The sequence below is a fragment of the Sturnus vulgaris genome, chromosome 2 (genome assembly GCF_052056855.1).
Source record: "Sturnus vulgaris isolate bStuVul1 chromosome 2, bStuVul1.hap1, whole genome shotgun sequence".
Taxonomy (NCBI): domain Eukaryota; kingdom Metazoa; phylum Chordata; class Aves; order Passeriformes; family Sturnidae; genus Sturnus; species Sturnus vulgaris.
In genome coordinates, this window is record NC_142244.1 from 6,836,693 (window position 1) to 6,855,584 (window position 18,892).

Here is an 18,892-nt window from a genome sequence, read left to right on the forward strand (position 1 = left end):
TGTTCCCCTTCCAAATTCCCATGCAGTAACCATTTTAGTGTGTTGGGAATTTCGAATGCTCCAGGTCCTCTCCCAAATTCCAATCAAACCGTAACGAAGTAATGACACTTTGCGTGTTGAGAATTTAGAATCCTCCACTTCCCCTTCCAAATTCCCAACAAAACCATCGAATAAGCGCAGTTCAATCATTGGCAATTTCAATTCCTCCAGTTCCTGTCCCAAATTTCCACCAAACTCTAAGGGAATACTTGCATATTGTGTGTGGGAAATTTAGAATCCTCCACTTCCCCTTCCAATTTCCCATGGAATCATGGCATTCTGGATCTCGGCACTTTAGGATACTCCCTACACCGTCCCAAATAGCCACCAAATTCACAAGGAATAACAGAATTTCAGATATCAGGACTGTATTCTCCACCAGCTCGCCACACAATTTCCCATATAATCTTGGCATTCCGGGTAGTGGGATTCTTGAATCCTCCTCTTACCCTCCCAAATCCCCATGGAATAAAGGCATTCTGGGTGTTGGGAATTTGCAATCCCCCATAAACCGCCCCCAAATCCCACCACATTCCCAAAGAAGAGCAACTTTCCAGATGTCAGAAATTTGGACTCTTCCACTTCCCCACCCAAATTCCTATGGAACAACAGCATCCCAAGTGTCAGAAATCGAGACTCTTCCCGCTCCCCACAAAAAATTCCCACGGAATCATGGGATTCCAGGTGCGAGCAATTGCGAATGCCCCGGACAGCCTCCCACATTCCCACCACATTCCCATGGAATAACAACATTCCAGATTTCAGGAACTGAGAATCATCCTCTTCCCCTCCCAAATTCCCATGGAAACACGGCATTCTGTTACTCCGTGATTTGGAACCTCCCATAAGCTTTCCCAAAATCCCACCAAATTCCCATGCAATAGCGGCATTCTGAGTGTCAGGAATTTAGGATAGCCCATTTCCGCATCCAGATTCCCATGGAATAACGGCCTTGCGGCTATCAGGAATTTCCAATCATCCGTACGGCCTCCCATATTCCCATGGAATAACACATCCCCAGGCATGGGGGGGAATTGAGTTTCATCCAGTTCTCCACCCAAATTCCCATGGAAGAACAGCTTTCTGGGAGCTGAGTATTTGGAATCTGCCTGTTTTTCTCCCAAATGCTTAGGGAATAACGGCTTTCCGAGCATTGGGAACGTAGAATCCTCATGTTCCCCTTCCAAATTCCCATGCAATAACCATTTTAGTGTGTTGGGAATTTCGAATGCTCCAGTTCCACTCCCAAATTCCAATCAAACTGTGATGAAGTAATGACAGTATGTATGTTGAGAATTTAGAATCCTCCCCTTCCCCCTCCATAATCCCGTAGAATGGCTGCATTCCAGGTTTGGGGATTTTCAAAACATCTATATGCCTAACTTTATTCCAACGAATACCTCCGAAAAACAGCATTCGTGGTGTTGGGAATATTGTATCCGCACCTTGGACTATCCAATTCGCAGCAAAACCATGGCATTACAGCCCTCTGAGCATTGGGAACTTGGAATCCTCCAGTTCCGCTCCCAAATTCCAAAAGTATAACAGCCTTCCAGGCATGGGGATATTGTAATCCTCCAGTTCCCTTCCAAAAAGCTCGTGGAATAACAACATTCTGGGCATTGAGACTTGAGAATTTGCCAATTCCCATCCCAAATCCCTAGCGAATTGAACAATTCTGGGTGTCAGGTATTTTGAATCCTTCAGCTCTGCTTCATAACCTTCATGAAATAACAGAATTCCAGGTGTCAGGAATTGAGCAGCCTCCAGTTTCCCTTCGAATTTCCCATGGAATCATGGCATACTGGTTGATGGGAATCTTGAATCGTCCATTTACCCTCCCTAATCCCCATGGAATAATGGCATTCTTGGTGTTGTTAATTTATAATCCCCCATAAACCGACCCAAAATCCCACCAAAATCCCAAGGAAGAGCAGCTTTTTAGATGTCAGGAATTTGGAATATTCCAGTTCCCCACCCAGTTACCCACAGAATAATGGCCTTCCGGTTATCAGAATTTTCGAATTGTCCATGTGCCCTCCCATATTCCCATGGAATAACACTTTACCAGGCACGGAGTATTTAAAATCGTCTTGTTCCCCACCAAATTCCCATCGAATAACAGGATTCTGGTTGCTGGGAATTTGGAATTTCCCAATTCCCCTCCAAAATTCCCAACGAACACTAGCATTCCAGGCATTGGGAATCTAGAATCGTCATGTTCCCCTTCCAAATTCCCTTGGAATAAGCATTTTAGAGTATTGTGAATTTTAAATACTCCAGTTCGCCTCCCAAATTCCTATGGAATAACAGCCTTCCAGGCATGGGGAATTTAGAACCGTCCATATGCCCTCCCAAATTCCCATGGAGTAACACACTCCCAGGCATGGGGAATTTATAATCATCTACTTCCTCACCCAAATTCCCCATGGAACAATGATATTTTGGGCATTGGATATTTAGAATTTGGCAGGTTTCCTCCCAAATTCCCATGTAATAATGGCATTCTGGGTTTCAGGAATTTAGAATCCCCCGTACAACCTCCCAAATTCCCACCAAATTCTCATGAAATAGCAGCATTCCTGGTGACAGGAAATTCGAATTCTCCACCAATTTCCCCATCGAATTTGCTTTGGTATAATGGCAATACTGGAGTAGGGAACTTTGCAACCTCCGGTTCCCGTCACTAATACCCATGGAATGACAGCCTTCCGGGCATTGAGAATTTAGAATCGTCCTGCTTCCCACCAACATTCCCACTAAAACGATTAAATTACAGCATTCCAGGCAATGGGAATTTAGAATCCTCTGGCTCTCCTCCCAAATGACCATGGAATAACCACATTTGGTGTATTGGGAATTTGGGATCCTCCACTTCCTCTTCCAAATTCCTACAAAAAACATGGAATAATGGCATTCCAGGTGTCAGGAATTTCAAATCGTCTATATGCCATGTCAAATTACCATGGAATAACAGCTTTCCAGCCATGGTGAATCTTGAATCCTCCACTTCCCCCCACCAAATTCCCATGGAATAATGGCATTCCGGGTTTTTCAAATTTAGAATCCCCAATACATCCTCCAAAATTCGCACCAAATTTCTATGCAGTAACAGCCTTCCAGGTGTGAGGAATTTTGAAGACTCCAGTTCCTCACCAATTTGCTGTGAAATAATGGCATTCTCGGTGTTGGGAATTTTGAACCTTCCAATTCCCCTCACTAATTCCCATGGACTTACAGCATTCCTGGCATTGGGGATTCAGAATCTTCTAGCTATCCTCCTCAATTCCCACAAAAACCATGGAATTACACCATTCCTCTCAATGGGAATTTAGAATCCTCAAGTTCCTGTTCCAAATTCCCATGGAATAGCCACATTTCTGGAGTTGGGAGTTTCAAATACTCCATTTCTTGTCCCAAATTCCCACCAGAGTGCCACGAAATAATGATATTTTGTGTGTTGAGAATTTAGAATCCTCCACTTCCTCCTGCAAATTTCCAACAAAACCATGGAATAAGAGCAGTGCTGGCATTCAGAATTTTGAATCCTCCAGCGCCCCTCCCAAACTGTCACAGAATAGCTGCATCCCAGGTTTGGGGATTTTCAAGTTCTCCATATGACCTATTACATTCCCACAAAAATACTTGAAAAACCGTATTTGAGTGTTGGGAATACGGAATCCTCCCTTTTCACTCCCAAATTCCCACCAAAAGTATCGAATTACAGCATTCCGGGCACCTGGAATTTAGAACCCTGCAGTTCCTCTCCCAAATTTCCATGGAATAATGGCATTTCAGGAGTCAGGAATTAGGAATAATCCATATGCCCTCCCATAATTCCAATGGAAAACAGCCTTCCAGGAACGGAGAACTTGGAACCCTCTAGTTCCCTTCCAAAAAGCCCATGGAATAACGACATTCTGGGCATTGAGAATTGAGAGTTTGCCAATTCCCTTCTCAAATTCCTCGGGTATAAGAGAATTCTGGGAGTCAAGAATTTGGAATCCTCCAGCTCCACACCAAAATCTCCATGGAATAACAGTATTCCAGGTGTCAGGAATTGAGAATCTTCCAGTTCCCCTTTGAATTTCCCATGGAATCATGGCATTCCGGGTTTGAAGAATTTACAGTCCCCCATATGCCCCCTCAAATTCTTACCAAATTCCAACAGAAAAACAGCATTCCAGGTGTGGGGAATGTCAAATACTCCAGTTCCCCATGGAAATTCCCATGGAATAAAGTTATTCTAAGCGTTGGGAACCTTGAATCCTGCAGTTCGCCTCCCAATTTCTCATAGAATAACGGCATTCTGGCTGGTGGGAATTTACAATCTCCCATATGCCCTCAGAAATCTCCACCAAATTCCCATGGAATAAGTGAATTCCGGGTGTCAGGAATTTAGGATACTCCACTTTCCCACCCAAATTCCCATGAAGGACATGCATTCTGGGTATCAGGATTTTCGAATCACCCATATGCCCTCCCAAATTCCCATGGAATAACACACTCCCAGGCATGGGGAATTTCAAATCGTACATATGCCCTCCCATAATTCCAATGCAATAACAGCCTTCCAGGCATGGGGAATTTGGAATTTTCTAGCTCCCTTCCAAAAAGCCCATGGAATAGCGACATTCTGGACATCGGGAATTGAGAATTTGCCAGTTCCCTTCCCAAATTCCTAGGGAATAAGAGAATTCTGGGAGTCATGAATTTGGAATCTTCCAGTTCTGCACCATAATCCCCATGGAATAACAGAATTCCAAGTGTCAGGAATTGAGAATCCTCCATTTCTCCTCCCAATTTCCCATGGAATCATGGCATTCCGGGTTTGAAGAATTTACAGTCCCCCATATGCCCCCTCAAATTCTTACCAAATTCCAACAGAAAAACAGCATTCCAGGTGTGGGGAATGTCAAATACTCCAGTTCCCCATGGAAATTCCCATGGAATAAAGTTATTCTAAGCGTTGGGAACCTTGAATCCTGCAGTTCGCCTCCCAATTTCTCATAGAATAACGGCATTCTGGCTGGTGGGAATTTACAATCTCCCATATGCCCTCAGAAATCTCCACCAAATTCCCATGGAATAAGTGAATTCCGGGTGTCAGGAATTTAGGATACTCCACTTTCCCACCCAAATTCCCATGAAGGACATGCATTCTGGGTATCAGGATTTTCGAATCACCCATATGCCCTCCCAAATTCCCATGGAATAACACACTCCCAGGCATGGGGAATTTCAAATCGTACATATGCCCTCCCATAATTCCAATGCAATAACAGCCTTCCAGGCATGGGGAATTTGGAATTTTCTAGCTCCCTTCCAAAAAGCCCATGGAATAGCGACATTCTGGACATCGGGAATTGAGAATTTGCCAGTTCCCTTCCCAAATTCCTAGGGAATAAGAGAATTCTGGGAGTCATGAATTTGGAATCTTCCAGTTCTGCACCATAATCCCCATGGAATAACAGAATTCCAAGTGTCAGGAATTGAGAATCCTCCATTTCTCCTCCCAATTTCCCATGGAATCATGGCATTCCGGGTTTGAAGAATTTACAGTCCCCCATATGCCCCCTCAAATTCTTACCAAATTCCAACAGAAAAACAGCATTCCAGGTGTGGGGAATGTCAAATACTCCAGTTCCCCATGGAAATTCCCATGGAATAAAGTTATTCTAAGCGTTGGGAACCTTGAATCCTGCAGTTCGCCTCCCAATTTCTCATAGAATAACGGCATTCTGGCTGGTGGGAATTTACAATCTCCCATATGCCCTCAGAAATCTCCACCAAATTCCCATGGAATAAGTGAATTCCGGGTGTCAGGAATTTAGGATACTCCACTTTCCCACCCAAATTCCCATGAAGGACATGCATTCTGGGTATCAGGATTTTCGAATCACCCATATGCCCTCCCAAATTCCCATGGAATAACACACTCCCAGGCATGGGGAATTTCAAATTGTACATATGCCCTCCCATAATTCCAATGCAATAACAGCCTTCCAGGCATGGGGAATTTGGAATTTTCTAGCTCCCTTCCAAAAAGCCCATGGAATAGCGACATTCTGGACATCGGGAATTGAGAATTTGCCAGTTCCCTTCCCAAATTCCTAGGGAATAAGAGAATTCTGGGAGTCATGAATTTGGAATCTTCCAGTTCTGCACCATAATCCCCATGGAATAACAGAATTCCAAGTGTCAGGAATTGAGAATCCTCCATTTCTCCTCCCAATTTCCCATGGAATCATGGCATTCCGGGTTTGAAGAATTTACAGTCCCCCATATGCCCCCTCAAATTCCTACCAAATTCCCATGGAATAACAGCATTCCTGGTGACACAAAATTCGAATACTCCAGTTCCCCACCAAAATTCCCATGGAATCATGGCATTCCGGGTGTTGGGATTTTAGAATGTGCCAGATGCAGTCGCCAAATCACAGCAAATTCCCATGGAATAACTACATTCCAGTTGTCAGGAATTTAGACTATTCCATTTCCCCACACAAATTCCCATGGAATTATGGCATTTCTGCTGGTGGGAATATTGACTCCTCCTGTTTCACTTCCAAATTCCCACCAAAACCAAATAAAGCACTAAACATTTACTCCCCAAAAAATCTACAAAGAAGAAATATTTAGAATCTTCCCAATTGTTTTTTTTCAAATTTCAGTTGTTTGTTTTTTTAACATACTCAGAGTCTCGTACAATTTTATTTTATCATAAAGAGCACTAGACAAACAAAGCTTCATAACAAAAAGCCAGGCACTAATACATGGTAAAATTCTCATTTTTAATCTTTTTTGGCATTTCTTATTGTTTTTTTCTCTTCTTTTCACTGCAATTGCATCACAAGTAACAAGAATGAAAAAAGGCCACAATTCATCAGTATTTTCACCATTTATAGAAGTTTCTAAAAATATTGCAGAAGGAGGATGGGCAAAAGCAGCACTACACAAATAGGAGACGACTTCCAGTCTCATCAGAAAGGAAAAGTGGGATTTTCATGGAAAAAAAAAATAAAAATTTTAAACTCCAAAAAATTCCCAAATAAAACCAAAACTTTGGGCCCTTTCAGGCCCTGGTGCCCCGTTATATTGGAATTTCTGCTATTCCTCTCAGGAAAAATCCCAGGAATGATGCAGACGGTTGGTATCTCCTGGAAAAGAGGGTTTTATGGTTTCTTCCTTGGAACCCCGAGTGCTCTGATGCTGGCATATCCTGGCATTCTCACGCCTCTCAGATAAACTTGCTCCAATTCCAGCTGTTTTCCTACCAAGTTTCAAATCCTCCAGCTGAATCCACCACCACATATGAGGAATTTTGCTCATTCCCAGTTTCCAGTTCTTGGCTCATCTAGCTAGGAATCAGGAATATTTTGGGGGTAAAATCTCAGTTCATCTGACTGCCCACTACCTTGTCATGTGCCTCAGCAGAGGAGCCTTGTGCTCCTTGTCCCCAGCTAGCCCAGCCTGGGCACCTGGGGATGTCCCCACTGTCCTGCTGGGGGGTGTCCCAGCCTCGAGGGATTTAGCTGCAGAGCTGGAAGAGGCTTTGGGGAAGCACCAGAGCGGCCGGGTGTCAGGAAAAAGGCATCAGCCTGGGGGCTGATTATGGAGCTGGATCAAGAGGCACCTCAGAGCCCTCAGCAATCCAGCCAGCAACACCCGGGCAGGAGGACACCGATGGTGGTTCCTGGCTGGGACAGGGGTCGTGGCCATCTCCAGGCACCGGTCTCGAAGGGATCCCTGCAGCTCCGGCCCCTGCCCACCTGCTCTGTCACCAGCACAAAGGCTTCAGCATAACCACCAAAGGCCAAGGGGCTTCTGGACATTTTCCCTGTAACACTGCATGCCTGGGCAGCTTGCTGAGCACAGGAACCCTTTCCCCCTCTTCCCCGATGCCACAATGTCCCCCGACGCAGACCCTGATCAGGAAAAGAAAGCTCCTGGGAGTCTGTGTATTATAACACATCCTATATTTCTATACCAAAGTTAAACTAAAAGAATAAAAGAACAGTCTTGAAGAAAAAGAAAATCCAACTGGCTCAGGTGGCCTCGGCAGACAGAGCCTCCCAGATCAGCTCTCTGTAGAACTCCAGCAGCACAGCCAGCCGAGATCTGACAGACGAGGCCGTGCCCTCCATGCCCTGCGGAGCTGATCTTGCAGATTCTCGAAAACGAAATATTGAGTTCTCCGTAGTGCCTTGAGGATGTACAATGTTTGAATTGCCAGGCTGCTGACGGCAGTGCTGCTGTCATCTGCCACGTCCTCCAGAGCTGGAAGAAGAGAGCCAGGGTCAGATTCCAGATCTGTGGGGACACGAAGAGACCCCCATGCCAGGGCCATCCCAGACCGCTCTAGCCATGACCAGGAGGGAGCAGTAACCAGTGAGATCAGCCCGAAGCTGCTGGCCACGAATCCCCCACGTGCCCCTGAAATCTCGCTGTGCTCTGCCCACGCCGATCCCCGTCCGCACAGGGAGCAGAGCCCTCCGCAGCCGGGCCAGGGCTAGCAGCTGCTCCTGCCAGCCCCCGCTGACAGCCCGCTGCCCTCACTCACCTCTGTAGATGAGCTGCAGATCTCCCTGCTGCCTCCTCAAGCTCCGTCCGGCGAGCCCTGGGAACGAGAGAGCCTGTCACGGCTCTGCCCAGCGGCACAGCTCCCTGCCAGCAGCGCTGCCAGCCCTGTGGCCACACGCCCTCGTGGCCCGGCAGGGCTCAGCCCGGGCCCTTGCCGCATCCTGACGCCCAAGGGCACGACTGCGAGATAGCGGCAGCAGCCCCGAGGGTAGCCGGGGCTCCACGGCGCCGGGCCCGGATGCCGCTGCCGGGGCAACAGGCGGGGCTGGGGCCGAGCTGCGGCGGGGTGGGGAGGGAGCCCGGGCTCACCCATGAACCTGACGGCCGCCTCTCGCAGGGGCTCCTGTGGGCTCTGCACGTACGTCAGGGCCTGGCGCAGGTGCTCGGCCGCTCGGCTCCTGTCGTCTGCCAGCTGGAGAGAGTGGCGGGAGGGAAGGGTCGGGCCGGGCTTTGTGCCCTTTTGCCAGGCGCTCCCCGCTTTGGCCGGCCCCGGCCTCCCCTGCCCGCACAGCCCTGAGGCGCGGCCAGCAGCCGCTGGGCCGGGGCTCCGTCGGCGCCCAGCTCGGGGCCACAGGAGCCTGGAGAAGAGCCCGTGTGGCTCCTGCGTGCAGCACTGGGCAGGGCCACAGCTGCCAAGCGCACACAGTGAGCACCGCGCTCAGGGGGCTTCTCCAGGCTGAGCCTGGCGCCTCCAGGCCCTCCTTACCAGGCACTCTGCAAACATCCACAGCTTCTTCTTCTTCACCAGGTTTTCAAGGTCGCTTCTCTTCAGGAACTTGGCCACACAAACCAGTGTTTTCCGAGAGGCCTGGAGAGCAGCAGAGATGCAGAGATGGCCCCGCAGCCCAGAGCACAGGACTCGTGTCCCTGTGCCAACGCTGGGAGGAGGCTGCAGCCCGCCAGGCACCAGAGCAGGAGGCAGCCGAGCCCCCTCCCAGGGGGACACCAGCAGCCCACAAGTCCTCACCTCTGCCACATGCCGATTCTTATCATGGCAGTGGAAGAACAGTTGGAGCAGGCACTGCTGCACGTGTATCTTCAGGGCCTTGTTTTCTTTTTCCATTAGAAAAGTCACCAGTGTTTGAAAGAGCAATAGGGACACCAGCCGCACCTGGCTATTATCCTGTATAAAGGGAAGAAAAAAAGACCTCAGCATTGGCTGCACGGGGCTGAGCTGGCTGCTAGTCTGCAAATTCACAGGGCACAAAGTGTCCGAGCCACTCCCAGTGGCTGTGGCTGGGGGCGCAAAGCCTTACATGGTCAAAGAGTGGCAGGAGGGACTCAGCCAGCTGCAGGGCGATGGGGCTGGGTATCAGCATGTCCTTCTCCAGCACAATAAAGCTGAGTATCATAACTGTCAGTGTAACTGTCTCTCCATCTCTGTCCCGCAGGAGCTCCACAAGACTTTCAATCAGGCTGCACATTTTTTTAGTCTGTGCGAAACATAAGTCTGTTAAATGCCTCCCTGCTGCCCTGGAGGCCAAAGGCCTGTGCCAAAGCACTCGGGCAGCTGAACTGGGAAGCAGGAGAGCTGGGAGCAGCTGCCCCAGCACCCGAAGCTCAGCCATGTCCAAGGGGCTGCATTGCCCAGTTCAGCTTCAGTCGCTGCCCCCTTCTCACCAGCGAGGGATCGTCAGTGAGGTCCAGAAGAGCCCTGAGCGCCAGGCGTCGCCTGTCCCTACACTCGCTCTGCAGGTGCCGTGGCAAGATTTGCAGGACTCTATTACCACTGCGTTCACTCAAGTCCAGGCACTCCAGGATCTGAAAGGTACAGGGCAGTGACAAAAGACCTGGCTGGCAGGAATCCAGAGCCACACAAGGCTGGGCCCAGACAGCAGCACGGGGCACGGGCACCATCCCAGGCAGCTGTGGCAATGAGAGGACAGAGAGCTGGGAGGCAGCTCAGCCAGGCAGCGCTGGCCATCAGGCTCACCTCCACAAGGAATGCCAGGGCAGGCAGATCCCAGCGTGGCTCCTGTGTGCTGAGAAGCTGGAGTAGGTAGCGAAAGATCCGGGAAGACAAGAATTGGGAGACACGGGACATCTCCCTGGCAGGAGTAAAAGTAGTCAAGACTGTGAGCCAGGGGGACAAACATCTCCCAGGACTGACTCACAGAGGTCTGGTCTTTCACCACTATCCTGCAAAGGGGCCTGGGCCATTTGGGAGGTGGCTCCTTGTGGGCACTCTCCTCTCCCAGCCTTTTCCAGTCTGCTTGGCCATCCCTCAGTGACAAGGCCTCTGGCCCACGTCCACGGGGACTGAGTGGAGCACAGAGCACAGATGCCGAGGGCAGAGAGGAGAAGGGGATCTTACCTGGCCAGCAGACCTACAGCATAAAGGTGGGTGTCAGCACCCAGCAGCATGTCCCAGCCATGGTTGCGCTCCATGGCAGTCACCACACTCTCATACTGCATTTGGCAGAGCAGGGACTTCAGGGTCTGCACTGCAAATCTGTGTGCAGAGCAAAGCTCAGGTCACGCTGGGAGCACTGAATTCGTCTCTGGGGACGTGTCAGGGACAGAAGGACAGGCATGGAGAACCTGTTGGGGCTGGCGGCAAGGCCGTGCTCTTCCTGGCATCCCTTCCCGAAATTATCGACCTCTTCTGGTGTATCCAGAGTGCTGAAGAACACTTGGAAGAGCAGATGGACAAATAGGCCGGGGAAATGCATCGTCACTGCATGTGGGACACAGGGCACCTGGAGGATCTTCCACATCACCAGAGTTGCCTGCAAAGGACAAAGCACCCTGAGACAGCGCTCAGTGCCGAGGTGTCGGTGTGGCAGGGCCCGAGCGTGGCAGAGAGAGGCCAGGGGAGATGCAGGCGGAGCACCGGGCCTGGTGCACCTGAAGCTGCCCCTAGGCCAGGATTCAGCACAGTGCCTGAGGCAGGGAGATGCAGTGGGGGAAGGAGGGTGGAGAGCTGCTGGAGAGGCGACCTTGGGGTGAGCAAAGGCCAGTTCCAGAAACTCACAGCCAGGGCAAAGACACCCGTTCTGTCCCCATCCGAGGTGCATGTGCTGTGCTCTGGCCAGTTCCCCATCACATCGAGGAGTGTCAGCTGTGCCAGCTCCGAGGTCCTGCTTGAGTACAAGATCGTCTTCCACATGGCCATAGCAGCTCTGTGGGGTCAGAGCTCTGTCTCAGGGCAGTCTCAGACACAGAACCGTGGCCGGGTCAGCAAGAGGGAGCTGAGCTGGCTGCCAGCTCCGCCTCTGCCCACTGCCCCTCACTGGTGGCACCCAGGCAGCCCAGCCCTGTGGGGACAGGCCCCTGAGGGGCAGGGAGGGAGCATGGCAGCAGGCTCAGGGGCTGATATGCCAGGGCTGGGAAAGGGAGCAGCCAGAGGACCTGGAACTCTGTGTTACTCAGACACCTGGAACAGGGTGTACAAGGTGATGGGCTGGTGAACCCTGAGCCCTCTGGGCTGGTGGGCCCCATACCTGTCACACAATGGGGCCACATGCAGGAGTGTCATCACCACATCAGCTGGCTGTGCCTCAGTGAGATCCAGCAGGGTCTTCTCCATCCTGTGCTCAGCAGACTCATTGGCCATGAGCCACTGGTGGATGTACTTCACCATGCCAAGCACCTGAAGGATGCATAGAGAGACTTGGAAAGCTGCCAGAGGGAGTAATGTCTCCAGCTTCCCCAGAGAAGTGTTTCCCTTCCCACCACACTGCAATGGCCTGAAACACTTATGGGGACCAGCAGGCCCCAGTGGCTTGGGAGGCCAAGCAGTTCCCAGGAGGATCAAACCCTGGCCACAGGCTGCTTACATGCTTTGGGCTGGAAAAACCCTCTTCCACCAGCTTATCCAGCAGGGCAGCACTGGTGTTGGTGGTGTAGATGTCACAGTTTTCCATGGACCCAGTGCCCACGGCACTTATCTCTTCCTGCCAAATGAATTTAATGAATTTGCAAGTCTGGCAGGAGAACAAAGGGCAAGAAACCAGGGCTGTTCCATGGAATGCTCCAAGCGTGGCGCTTGGCTGAGCAGTGACAGCAGGTCCAGCCCAGCTGGGGATGGCTGCAGGTACCTGTGCTGTCCTGCGGAAGAGGCCACCAGTGGATTCCTGCTCTTGTGTCGGCTCCATGGCTGCACCTGGCAAAGAGCAAGCACAGCCAGAGCTGAGAGGCTGCGGGAGACGCTGGAGAACACAGCCCAGCCCTGCATTCCCCAGGCAGGGACAGCCCCGGGATGGCCCAGGGCATGGAGCACGGCCACTTCCATCCTATCTATGGGTGTGTCCACAGGGGATGGGATGGGATGGGATGGGATGGGATGGGATGGGATGGGATGGGATGGGATGGGATGGGATGGGATGGGATGGGATGGGATGGGATGGGGTCAAGCTGTCTGCACGCACCAGCCCTGAGGCCCAGCTCTGCCACTCACCCTGCTGTTTTGGCTGCAATGGCACCACCTGTTCTGTCTCCTGTGCTGAGGCAGCTCCAGGACTTTCTTCCTCCTCCTTCCCCCAGGACAGCTTGGTCATTCTTGGGGTTCCCTGCTCCATGTCAGTGACTGGAATGATGGCTAATGGCAGGAGAGATGCCTCAGAAAAGCATGAGTCAGCAAGCCCTGCAGTCGTGCCTGGAAGGCACCTGCAATACAAATCTTCTGGGAAGGCCACAGGACAGCAGGTCCTGCACTCTGGTCTCAAAGGTTCTTACCAGAAGGATGAGAGACTCCTTGTCAGGGATTGTGATCAGCAAATCCCTCAGTCTGGTCTCAAGGTCACCTGCAGGAATAACTCTTTGGAATAGCTCCGGGTCAGGCACGAATGAGTGTGCTGTGCAGGGGCTCCTCACAGCACCGCTCTGGCGAGTCCTGTCCCGTCGTGTGCTCTGGGCACTGTGGTGTGGTCGTGGCACCACCAGCTCCTATGTCACCATACATCACAAAGGGTCCTTGGACACCCTGTTCCATTCCATTCCATTCCATTCCATGGTAACCATGCTGCACTGTGTCACAAAAGTCCCTTGCACAAGCTGCCACCTGGCCTGGGGCTGGCCCCAGCTCACCCATAGTGGCCCAGGTTGGAAGGAATCCCTTGGCCCAAATGTCTAAGACAGCCTGACAGGATCCTTAGGAACGGCTTAAACCATCAGCAAACGCTGCCCTGCTCTGCAGGCTCAGGGCAGCAGAAAGAGCCCCGAGGGCTGCTGACACAGCTGTAGTGGGAAGGCCACAGGGCCTTCCATAGAAGCTGGCTTGGCCTCCTTGGGACACGTCCCAGCTGGTGGCCATCTGAAACACAGGTGTCTGCTAGAGAAGGCAGGTCCCTCCTTTGGAATGAGGCTGTAAACCCCCTCCTTCCAAATTCTTACAGTTTTCCAATTAAGAGGCTCTCCGGCAAAGATATGAGGATAGGAACAACAGTTCTTTACTAGTATGTATAAAAAGGCAAACAAACAATAACAACTATGGAATTCGTAACAAACAGAACCAGAGACCCTTTGACAGCCTTCTCGGCTGAGCCCAGAAAGGATGGAGGAGAGCTTTGCTTGCCTTGCTCCAAGCAGGGCAGGGAGAGGTGGTCTCAGGATTCCCAGGCACACAAGCAGATGCTGATAGATCCCTCTTTTAGTGAGGTAGGGTGATAATAAGGTCCCAGGTCAGTGGCTGCTCTCACGAGCAGAGGCTCACCACACAGAAGAAGCAGAAGAAGAACAACAACAACAAGAGGAACAAGAAAAAGACAAGGAACAAGAAAAAGAAGAGAAACAACAACAAGAACGTCTGGGCTGGGTTATGGCGAATCCCCTTCCCCATGCAGCAGCAGCAGCAGCAGCAGCAGCAGCTCCGAGCGTTGTCCTCTGAAGCCGCAGAGCAAGAGAGTTCGCAGCTGCACCAGCCCTACTTTTCCTGCCCAAGATCCCACGGTATCTCTGTTCCCCCAAGAAAAACTCAGATGAGAGATAATGCAACCAGATGCCCTCCTTCCCCCTGGGCTTTGCCACTTCTTTGTTTTCTTAGTTACTCATCAGTGCCAAGTAGTCAGTGTTTCATAACAACTTATGGCCAAAATTCTATAGGAAAGAAAGAAAAAAAGGAAAGAAAGAAAAAAAGAAAAGAAACCTAACTGCCGAAACCATCCTAATCCCGTGGGTGTGACACAGACAAGGAAGGTGTGGGCCAGGGCACAAATGCTGCTCTGACCCCTGGGGCCCGGCCAGCACTGAAATCAGCAGGTGTGGCAGAGTCCCAGCTCAAGCAGAGCTGCCACCCCTCTGAGCCTTGGCAGCGCTGGTGCCCGGCTCTTGCCCCAGAGACCTGTGCCCCTGGGGGCTTCTGTGCCAGAGGGAGCCAAAGCCCACGTGCACTGGGGGCTGTGCTCCTTCCCACAGGGGCTGTTGGCAGGAGCACCTGGAGCAACTGCTGGCAACACTTGGCATCTGTCAGGAGGCAGAACCTGTCAGTCCTGAAATTATTTTTTTCAGGGAAGGGATTGGCAGGAGCACCAGAACACCATCAGCTGCTGAGTTTCACAGGACAATAAGATTGTCCAGAGGCACTCTCTTGTTTCCTTGTGTTCTAACAAAAACATTAGCCCAATCTCTGATGTTCATTGCTCCAGTTGCGGCGTGTCTGGCAGTGGTAGCTCATGTCCAAAGACAACTGGGTGCCTGCTGAGCACAGCAGTGGAGAGCCACAAACAGGGAAGTTCAAGTACTGCAACATATAAAGCTTTCAACAATCCCTTGTCCATTTTCAAATGCAAACATCAGCAAACACATGCTGGAAGAGTCGAATGATTTCCAACATGTGGGAATCCTTTAAAATCAGAGGGTTTGGGGAAAGTTGCAAAAAAGCAGGCCTCAGAGACAGCAAACTGCAATTGGAGCTAAGCGGAAAGCATAAGGCATGTCAGCAGAAAAGTTATATGAAATGTAGAAAGCAAGGAGAAATAGAACAATGCTCTGTGTATTAACGCTTGGCTAGAATAATTCTCTAAGCTGCAGAAAAGTATATCTAGCAAGATATTAGGAAGGTCTAAGCTTAATAATGGAGCTCTGTGCATTGTATTTTAAGGCTTACAAGTAGGTATTGTATTCGAAAAAAAGCAAGCATTGTTTAAATCAAAGGTACTTGTCCTTATAGTGGTTGGATAGAACTACTGTCAATATGTTTTTGCTTTTGTGATTGGTCAAAAATCTTTCAAAATGCGTTGTAACATCACGTTCTCTGGCTGTTGCTGAGGACGTGAGCTGCTGGCATCTTCGCGCTGTCCCAACCTTGTAATGAGACTGATGCTTGGGAGGAAAAAATAATAATAAAGCAGCTCAAGACGCATTCCACAGCAGTCCCATCCCGTTTGTGCTTTTGTGTGTAAAACCCCTGGCCAGCATTACAACATGCCCAGAATACAAATGATGACTAAGGATACCAAGCAAGGACTGGACACAAGGCCTTTGGGATCACTTGTTAGATGAATTCAAGTCTCTCCCATGCGGGGCTGTAATAGCTGAACTTCTGCACTGCTGCACAGTTCCAGGTAGAGTGGAAAGAAGTCCACAGTGTTCCTGTAGAGCCTGAAATACAGATGCAAGCTTGGACCAGAGTCTTTCCTGAGGAGGGGGATGATGCTGAAATTCACTACATTCTGATGCCCAAAAACTAGGCAAGAAACCAGTACTCCATAGTATAAGGCCTCTTGAGGAGGTATTTGTTTATTCAATGACAGAGTGAGGGGCATTGCTCCACCACAAACTCACTCGTCCATTCTTTGCACAGGACTAGTTTGTATACGTTTTTTACTTAATGTGCACATTATTCTTTCCTAACCTTCATATTGCAACTTATTTTCTAATGCCATGAGCCCTTGAGTGTGGTTTCTGCACGAGGTGGGTGTCAGGCTCCTGCAGGTCGTTTTGGATGAAGGCTCATAAGTCTTCCTCAGGCTTGAACTTTGCAGCCCTGCTTCCTGGGCATGCTCTATAGGATTGTCTGCTCAAATAGCCAGTGGTTAGCTTTTGCAGTTAGCTTGTTCTGCTCAATTTGCTGATTTTTAAAAAGTGCTTCATTCACATACCCTTTTCCAATGTAACTACTCCTTCCTGCACAGCTACAGCTTTTTGTGGAAGTCAAGATTATCTCATTGCCTAGGCATCAAGCCACCCCTTTTTTATAGCCTTTGCAATTTCTTTTGCAACTCCAGTCTTGTTGTGGTCTCAAAATACTTACCTGTTTCAATCCTGCATCTCATTTTATTTTGCTCCCACTTGTGATACATGGTGGCATTTTTTTTTACAACACCATACAAACAATGGCTCTTGGTGCAGGTTCCTAGGATTGGTAGTCCAGTTCCTAAAATTCCTACAAAAAGTTGTGTTAGCCAGTTCAGATTAGGTAGCCAATATGTTAGAGTTTCCCGCAAGTATTTACTCCAAGATGCAAGATGTCTTTGGTCACTTCACGGAGTACTTTTGCATGTTGCCAAATGTTATGGATATCCTCTGCTATTTGCCCTGACTGATCTATTTAAGTGCAACACCTGCTATAAATTAGAATGCAAACTCCTCCCATTTGGCTGTTGCCATATCTAACACCATGTGCTTTTGAAAGACTACTTCTTTTAGTGAATTTATTTCAGTTTGTAGTCTTCTTAAGGCATCTGCTGCTGAATTAGCAATCAATTCTGTTTTGGCTGAGATGCTTGAAATGGCCTTTTCCAGTTGTGCAATTCCTAAATTTGGGAGCAATGCCCTAACAAAACTGTGAAAGCTGGTGCCGTATCACACCTGTGGGTTATTGGGTGCTGTTTTTGTGAGTCTTCCACAGTCCTTGAATTCTACCTGTCATTTCATTGGTTTGATTTGTAACTTGTAACTGAGGGAGAAGGTATCCCATGGTACATTGGCCAGCCCAGTTACCTGGTCAATGTTTTAATGCTATTCCCTTCCCACAAAGCCTCCAAGAGGCAGCAGGAAGGTTGCAGCTGGTGTTAATTCTCACGGACTCGTTTCCACTATGTCTGTCAAGAAGACAGTTTTCTCACATTGGCTGAGTGACATTGACCCACTCAGTTATGTTACTGGAAAAGTTGCCGAGATTTGCTCCAGAGTGGTTCAGCCCTGTGTATGTGACTGACTCGTTGATAGGCGGTAATTGGAAAAGGGGCTTTGCCAAGGAAGATCCTGCCTGTCTACACTGAGCACTAGTGCTGTGTAAGCTACAGGGCTTCAAATCTGACCAATTGCTTGATGGTACCCCTGTTAAGGGAAGGTTCCATTGTTGCACTTCTCCACAAAGCCAGCAATCCCCGAGTCCTGTATAATTAGCTGTGGTTCCTATTAGTGCTACATGGCTGATAATATCGAAGGCCAGTGACAGTAGAAGCAATGAAAAAGACAGTGAAATGCAATATGAATTTAATGGTTTATGAGTGAATTTCAATTTTAGTCCATGATCCCCAACAGGTTTGGTTATCCAGGGTTTAATTGGTGATTTCTTCACTGGGATGCAGTGAACCCAGGTAGGTCTTTCCCTTACTCAAACGGACGTAAAGGTAGTCAGGAGCACTTGGATGGATCCGTCCCACTTTACTTGCAGAGGATCACCTGTAAAATTCTTGACCTACACCCAGTCACCAGGATCAATTGTATGCAATTTATGATGCAGCTGCTTCGCTTGATTCTCAAACACAGTATTAAACATCTGGTGCAATTGGTTGTTTATAGCCATTAAATATTCATAGACATATTGATGACCAACTTGAGCCAAATTTTCATCATGAGTAATATTTAATACATAAGGTCTGCCACAAAGCATTTCAAATGAGCTAACTTTTTCTTTAGACCTAGGTTTTCTTCTGAGTCTGATAAGGGCAATAGGTAAAGCTTGACAGCAATATAAATTAATTTCTTGACGTATTTTAGCTATCTGTTTTTGGATCATATGTTTGAGGTTTTCTACTTGACCACTAGCTTGTGATCTGTAGGGTGTGTGAAGCTGCCCTTGGATTCCTAATGCTTTGCTTGGAGCTTGCACAATTTCTGCACAGAAATGTGATCCTCTGTCAGGGGATATTTCTCGAGGTGCACCAAACCAAGGTATGATCTCATTCAACAACACTTTTATCACATCTCTAGCTTTATTTCTCCTACAAGGGAACGCTTCTGGCCACCCAGAGAAAGTATCAGTAAGTACCAGCAAATATCAAAACCCCCCTTTCTTGGGAGTTCAGAAAAGTCTGTCTGCCACAGGGCTCCAGGAAAAGCTCCTCTTCTAATAACTCCTTGTTCTAGCCTGAATCCTGTAGGG